This window comes from Stylophora pistillata, chromosome 2 (genome assembly GCF_964205215.1).
Source record: "Stylophora pistillata chromosome 2, jaStyPist1.2, whole genome shotgun sequence".
NCBI classification, from domain to species: domain Eukaryota; kingdom Metazoa; phylum Cnidaria; class Anthozoa; order Scleractinia; family Pocilloporidae; genus Stylophora; species Stylophora pistillata.
The window spans coordinates 30,683,109-30,691,048 of NC_142520.1; the positions used below are offsets into that span (position 1 = coordinate 30,683,109).

The window sequence follows — 7,940 nt, forward strand, 5'->3', positions numbered from 1 at the left end:
GAACCCATAACCTCTGCTATACTGGTGCAGTGCTCTACCAACTGAGCTAACAAGCCAACTAGATGCTGGCCGAAGTGATATAAATCAATGAATTCTGAATATATGAAAATCGTATATGTGTACTGCAGTTTCATGAAATACCAACCAACAGTAATGACCAGCTCCCAGTTGGCTTGTTAGCTCAGTTGGTAGAGCACTGCACTGGTATCGCAGAGATCATGGGCTCAAATCCTGTATGGCTCTGAATTTTTTTCCAGGCCTTATTTCCACCTACTAGATAAGTAGGGTTATTACTGCGAGGAAGACTTTCATACATTTCATGAAACCGCAGTACACATATATGATTTTCAGATATTCAAAATTCAGGAATAAAGTTATCAAAACATTCTCTTTTATGAGAATAACATCTGTGAAGCTATGATTACAATTACCTTTCCCTATTGAAACATCAGATTTGAATAAATTTCATCTGATTATCTCACCAAGTTTAAATGTAGAATCCAAGATCTAATAAACTTGCTTTTGAATGGGAAGGGCCTGATTGTGTTTCTCCTGCCACTATCATTCTAACTGGCACAAATCAATCTCAAAAACCCTTCAGCAGTAAGAATTATGAGAAGATTTAAGTAGTTCACCTCCTTATCTCTGACAGCTTAGAAATTAAACACAAAGGCTACCAGCAGCAGGTTTTCCCATTGTAAGAGTTTCATAACATCAGATATTCATCACATCATTATTTCATACATGTATTTGAAAGCATGGGTAGATTTTAATCATATGATATCAATCATTTCCCCACTTTAAGAGAGGAAATGATTGCCATCTTTCATATCGGTGAGAAAGATGGCAAATAACTAAAACTGTATTATACTCCAGTCAAAGTGCTCTTCTGTAGTATAAAATTCCAAAGTCATTGAAATAAAGTTGACTTCGTAATTCAGGTTTTAAAAATAGAAATGTGTAATACCTCTCTACAAGGATGAAGCAGCAATGCCATTTATAAATTTTTTAAACAGGAAATGCCAAAAACTTAAAGATGGAATTTAATTAAAACAGAGTTGCTAAAATATTGCATATCTTTTTAATGAGACTTTAATCATGGGCTAGCACTCAGATGTATCAGGAGGCTTTGTAAAAAACCAGGGCAGTAACATTGCAGATTTGGGAGAATCATACTATACCAAGTAGCTTAATGATACCTGTTCACGTGAGTTCACTTTGGAAAGAGAACCCTGCACCACTTCAGTTTTATCTTCACACACGTGAATTAAAACAAAATTTAATTATTTTCAAGCAATTTTAAGAGTAAATTAAATTTTAAAGTTTACATCAAAAGAAACACTTTAAAATAAAATAGAGCAGAAGCATCTTACCTAAATTTATATGCCTAGAATCGTACGAAAAGTTTAAAATGTGCCCCATTTGGGGTGCAGAATCACTTATTCAAATTGAATCACTTATTCAAATACGAATCACTTATTCAAATTGCGAGGGTGTAACTCAATCAATTTAAGGGAAAATATTCAAGCAGGTTATAGACATGGTTCGTGAATTGTAAACTGATAATGTAAAAAGATTTTGCTGGAATTCAGCTTTATGTACTTGTGATGTTGATAGGAATCTATCGTTCATGTTCCCTTATAACTCAATGAATTCAACACAAAATAACCGTTAGATTGCGTAAATGGATTCATGTTCTGTACACAAATTATGTGAAAAAACTACTGTGGAATATGAAACTGTAAATAACAACTATTAGTTACGCTTACCATGGTGTTAACCAGCATGCTTGTGAGCATATTGCAAGGACTCGCTCCGTTTCGATACGCGATCACAGCTCGGGCGCATCTTGCAAAATACAATGAAAATCAGTTCCAAAGACTGATTATTCAGCTCTCAACGTTAGAAAAAAACGGCAGTTAAAGGCCTTATTCAAAATGGCGGCGCGCGGCTGAGACCTGAACCGAGTTCACGAAAACGAGGCTTAAGAGGCACAGGCTCTAAGTTTTGTTCGAAAGATTGTGGATTGTGGAATTGCCGATTGTTTCATCGCAGGATAGGTTAATCTTAAGTAGCTTAAATAGTCTTCTCGAATATTCTGTTGTAAAAATTGCGGTGAGTTTTGCAGGTAATTTGAGTGAAGAAGACATTCCCGGTGCGTCTTCAAAGGGAAGAAATCCATTAGGGCTCAACAACGACGGCCTATGGTTTTGGCTAAAATGCAAGGGGAACAAATGCAAAGGGCTGAAAACAACCGGGCTTAATAAAGCGACAACTTCTCTAAAGGGTGAATATCTTAAAGGGCCACGCTTAACCAGGATGCATTGCTTGAGTAGTGGTCTTTCTCTGTATTAAAGTAAAGGGCAGCCTACCGTGTGTGTAATGTTATTCGACTAAATCTTTACAATCTGTATCGGTGAGAATCTAACGGCTCGGGTCGTGGGTCGCGGGTAAATTGTCACGGGTCGTAGTAAACTGTCGCGGGTTCCGAAAATTGTCGCTGTCGCGGTACAGGAAGATGTATTTTCCAAAATGCAACGCTTCTCCCCACAAACAGCTGCTTTGATGCGAACCACATTCCTTGTGCAAATACATTTATTCACTAGCACTATCCCAACTAACTCTCTAAATGTTTCGCTCTTGGAAGCTACCTGGCTCTGAAATCCTCGTCGATTTTTCGATGAACATAATGAAATTGTCTTTAAAATCGTTTGTTAAGGTTTGTATGCTTTTTGCTAACCTGCCGTCAGCAGGCTTCTAAAAATAAAAATGGTTTTTAAGTTCAGTTCATAACTGCTCTAACTTCATTTGTGGTGCTCCGGTTTGACGTTCATAGCCGAAAAAAAAAAACACTGGCACACTTTTTCCAAAAATATACGCTGTATCATATAATCAATCAAGCTACGTAAACAGAAATGAGAACGGAAACCACAGCAGGTTGTACCGCATTCATTAGAAACCCCAGCGATTTTCGCGCTGACACTGGCGTCATTGTTGATTTGCTGCTACCTGATTGGTAGGCATGCGGTTCGGATCAATGAAGCCGTTTGTGGGGAGGTGACTTAAAACGGCTGCGAAATGCCGCGGGATCAGAAAAAAGCGGCGTTAAGAAAACTAGCTATTCCAAATAACGTATAGACAGATGTGAACGCACTAGTTTTATCCTGCTGAGGTTTAAAAATCTCAATCTTTTATCCAGTCCTTTAAATATTTCAAACTATTCTGCATGCGTCCCTTTCTCCCTACCCTCCTCATGCACTTTTGCTACACAGGCTACCTGTGGAGGGTGCCTTGATTGCACAAACTTTAATCTATGCCAGATTTCAATGAAACGTGTCAGTGTCGAAATTCGGGTTGTTAAAAAGATCTGAATCGTTAAAACTTTGTCCGCTCGTCGTTTTAAACTGTTTTCTATTTTTAGTGGTATCGTTCTGACTTATTTTACATTGATCACCCGAGTCAAGCATTTTTTATTTAGGTGAAAGAAACGATAAGGCCGGAGATAATTTTTCTACAACAACCACCTGGGGTTTGTGCCATCTGTCTGGAAATAGTTACAATTATTTTTCCAGAATCTTGCTGTACGCTATAGCGGTCTAGTGATACCTACAAATAATAGCTTTGAAAGGTAAGCGGTCTTCCTTTTTTCTTTTCTTTTTCATGGTAAATAACGCGATAAAAAAAATTAACTTGTATTACCAGACTGTTGGCGCAATTCAGCATTAATCAAACGTGACTGTCACCCCGACAATTCACAGTATAAATATTTCACTTCTCCCCTCAAATTTTCCTTTCCAAAAATAATCCAGCTCCATTTGCCCTAAAGATGCACCCAAATACATTTTGTGTTACCACAGAATCGCGGTTACAAGTTTCTGAACTCGTAAAATTTTATAAGGGGATTTTGGGGGGGGGAGTGGGTGCTTATGAACGGTGGGAGCTGGTATGCGGTAAAAAAGACAGATTTCTCCAGCCGTTATATCATATCTAGTAACGTGACATGTAGTTGAGTAATAATAATAATAATAATAATAATAATAATAATCAACTTTATTTTTCGAGGGTGGCACTTGACAGTATAAAATACTGATAAACTCGTGGCGCTCAAAAACAAATTAAAAATAAACACAAATACATATGAATAATGAAATAATCAAAACTAGGTGATTAAACAATTAAAATATGAGTTATCTCAGTAAGAATTAATATAAAATATATAATAATAAAGTAGAATAGCTTGGGCTATAATAAAGTGATCAACATCTTTATGACTCCAAAACATACTTACATAAAGACTTCTCTAAAATTTCTAAACTAGAGCTATTCTTAATTTCCTTGGGAAGTGAATTCCAAAAACCTAGTGGCTGATACAGTAGAAACCCGCGTGTAAGAACCTACTTTTTTTCATGTTTGGAAAATTAGGTTCTTATGTTTTGGGTTATTTACTGACAACTTAGGCAAAACAGGTTCTTAATAGGTTCTTAAAATATCTTTCATGAAAATGCTATTAAATAATTATAATACACTGTGTACTGAACAATGTACTTAAACATACAGTATAGAAGTTTATACCAAGGAGTACATTTTTTTGAACATGACTTTAATGACTTTAATACATGACTTTAATACATGACTGTAATACATGACTTTAATACGTGACTTTAATACGTGACTTTAATACGTGACTTTAATACGTGACTTTAATACATGACTTTAATACATGACTTTAATACATGACTTTAATACATGACTTTAATACAGGAGCCATAAATACAGTGGAGAGACTGTATTGTGACATGTTTTATGGAAGTCTCAAATGTATAGAAAACATTATTTTATAGTTACAGACATATTTTGCTACGACATTGTTTCATTATCCAGAATGACTCTTCATATAAGAACCATGCAGGTTTTGCTGGGTAAATAGGTTCTTATATTTTTGGGTATAATAATCAAAGATTTCTGCCAAAAAGGTTCTTAATTACTAGGTTCTTACACGCGGGTTTTTACTGTACTTGAAAAGCCCTAGCACCTTCTGATTCTTTTTTATGCTCATCTTATAACTACCCGCTTGAAAATAAGTGCTAGTCATGCTGCTTTGCCTGAGCTCTGTTTGCTGGGCCACGGGTCAATAAGCAAGCCAGGTTGAACGTAAAGGACTATGGGTAAAAACCCAAAGCCAGTTTAATAAGTAAAATAAGTTCAATCCAGGAACAACATTAAAAAATGAAATTGCTTGAATTTGGCCCAGGAAAGGTGAGGGCAAAACAAACGCCAAGTGCTTCTGGAAAAGGAGATGCAGCCCCACCCCAGGCAAACGCAGAATGGAAGCAGCCTTATAAGTTATGAGACATAAGCATATAACTCACTTCTGCCCTTGCTAGAAAGTGAAGTTGAAATATACAATAAAAAGTTCTCAACTGTAAATAACACGTAATTCACTTCTGCCCTTGCTAAAAGTCGAAGTTAAATTATACAATATAAAGTTGTAAAATGTAATAAACACATAATTCACTTCTGCCCTTGCTAGGGAGTGAAGTTAAAGTATACAATTTAAAGTTGTCAAATGTAATAAAAACATTAACTCACTTCTGCCCTTGCTAGAAAGTGAAGGCAAAGTTGGCAACTGTAATGAACACATAACTCACTTCTGCCCTTACTGGAAAGTGAAGTTAAAATATACAATATAAAATTGCCAAAGGTAAGTAACGCATAGCCCACTTCTGCCCCAACTAGAAAGTGAAGTTAACATATGTATGTATAAAATTATCTAAAAATACAAACAGCACACTTCCGGGGGCCATACTATCATGTCGAATGCTCCTGAAAAGTACAACAGCTGCCCTGGCTAGACAGTAGCACAGTGAGAAGGCCATCATACTAGTACTAGGTAGGTTAATGTTTCGAGGCTGACAAACTATTCACTCGTATGTATTTGTGGAAAGCATTTGATTTCCAGCGGCCAAGCATTCTTATCTGTGCATCGGTAAAACCTAAGGCGGCTGCATGGGAAGCAGCACCGATACGGAAACTATGCCCTTTATAGCATGCTGGATCCAACCCACATTCTTTTATAGCCAATGACAAATAGTACGAAAAGGTGCTTCTAGGCACAGGTTCACCACTCTGGAGCTTGAACAGTGGTCCATGGGCATGGCTACAGTGATTGAGGTACTCGAGAAGGCTGGTTACATGACAGTAGCCTTCAGTTTGGCGATGTATAATTACTGAGAAGGGGTGCTCCTTGTAGTTGTGCTTGTAATCGCGAAAATAAATCTTAATTTCCTTAACTATATGGGATCTATTGCAAAGCCTGGTGACTTGTTGGAATTGCAAGGGGAAATTAGAAACTTTTCTACCATTGACTGTCATCTCGCCTACCCTCAAAAAGACATAGAAGGCAACCACACACATTGCTCCAAACAGATATGCATCGTAATGGAAGGAAGTGACTCTATGTGCTATTGATAAGATGCGTTCAAGAATAGGCAGGGTAACTGAGAGGCTGCTGTCTAATTGAAACCCTTTCTTGCCATATCCTTTGAGTATTTGTACGATAAAAAAAACGTTTGTAGAGTCCTCCACACCAGCTAGCTTATGGGAGTAACCTAAGGCTGAGACATAGGTATCGACCGTTGAAGACGCATATTGTTTGTCATATAGATAAGCAATGAACAAGGCTAAAACAGAGGCTGATATAGGGAAACAATGTACAGTGCTGTAAGGAAAGACCAGGCCATGGAACTGGTGAAAAAGAGACCATGCACTCCTATATGTGGGCAACGAAGATGGCTGTAGGCTAGAATGCACAAGATCTTTAACTATCCTTGCCAATGTTGTGGCTGAGGGTGTGGGGGGATTGCTGTTGGCATTGAGTCCATGTGGGTTAGAGCAAGGTTCTTGAATTGTTGCACCTGCAAGCGAGACAAACTGTTGGCTAAGATATTGTTGACCCCAGGAATGTTCTTGGCTCTAAAAAGAATGTTGTGAGTAAGGCAAATAGCAACTAATTTGCGGATAAAGGACATAAGAGGCTTATCCTGGCAAGATTGCTTGTTTATAACATGGACGAGAGCCTCATTGTCTGTGAAGAAGAGAATACAACGGTTCTGCATCCCTCTCCCCAAAGGTACAAGCTCAGGACAAGGGGGTAAAACTCGAGGAAGGCAATGTTTCTTCCTAGCCACTCATATGGCCACTGAGCATAGCACCAATGATTGCCAAATATAGCACCAAAACCTAGGGAGCCTGCTGAGTCAGTGTAAAGCTGGAGCTTCTGAGAGTTTGACCAGATATCGTCAATAAACATTGATTTCCCATTAGACTCCTCCAAAAAATTGAGCCACACACTGAGGCCATCCTTAACTTGTGAAGTAATTCTTACTCTATAATGAGGCGCCCTTATTCCGAGTGTAAGATCAATGAGTCGCCGGAAGAAAGCCCTCTCTGGATTTACTACAGAGCAAGCGAAGCTTAAGAGACCTATCAAGGACTGAAGCTCCACTAATGTAACTTGTTTAAGCCGAAGAAAAGCCGAAATCATGTCAATGCCCTTATCAAGCTTATCCTTAGGTAAACGAGCTAGCTGCAATTGCGAATCAAGTTCAATGCCAGCAAAGGAAAGAATCGGGAGTGGACCCAGTGTCTTTTCTGGTGCCGTGGGTATGCCCAGGTTTCTACAAAGCTCAAGAAAAAGGAGCAACTGTTGCTTACACAGCTCCTCACATGGTGCGACCATCAGAAAATCATCCAATTAGTGCAGAATAGAGGATATTTTGAGCTTGGTCCTAGCAACCATTCGACTGCCGAACTAAAGGTTTCAAAGGTTTTACAGGAGCTTCAGCATCCCATAGGTATACAGCGGTCGTAATGATAAAAACCCTGCCACTTCATACCCAAAAGAGGGTAGTCAGATGGCTGAATTGAAATGATACGGAATG

General features: G+C 38.3%; 1 pseudogene; it reads right to left on the bottom strand.

Moving 5' to 3' along the window:
* Window positions 1-5,895: 5,895 nt before the first annotated feature.
* On the bottom strand, window positions 5,896-7,738 carry LOC148738294 (uncharacterized; annotated as a pseudogene).
* Between the last annotated feature and the right edge of the window lie 202 nt (window positions 7,739-7,940).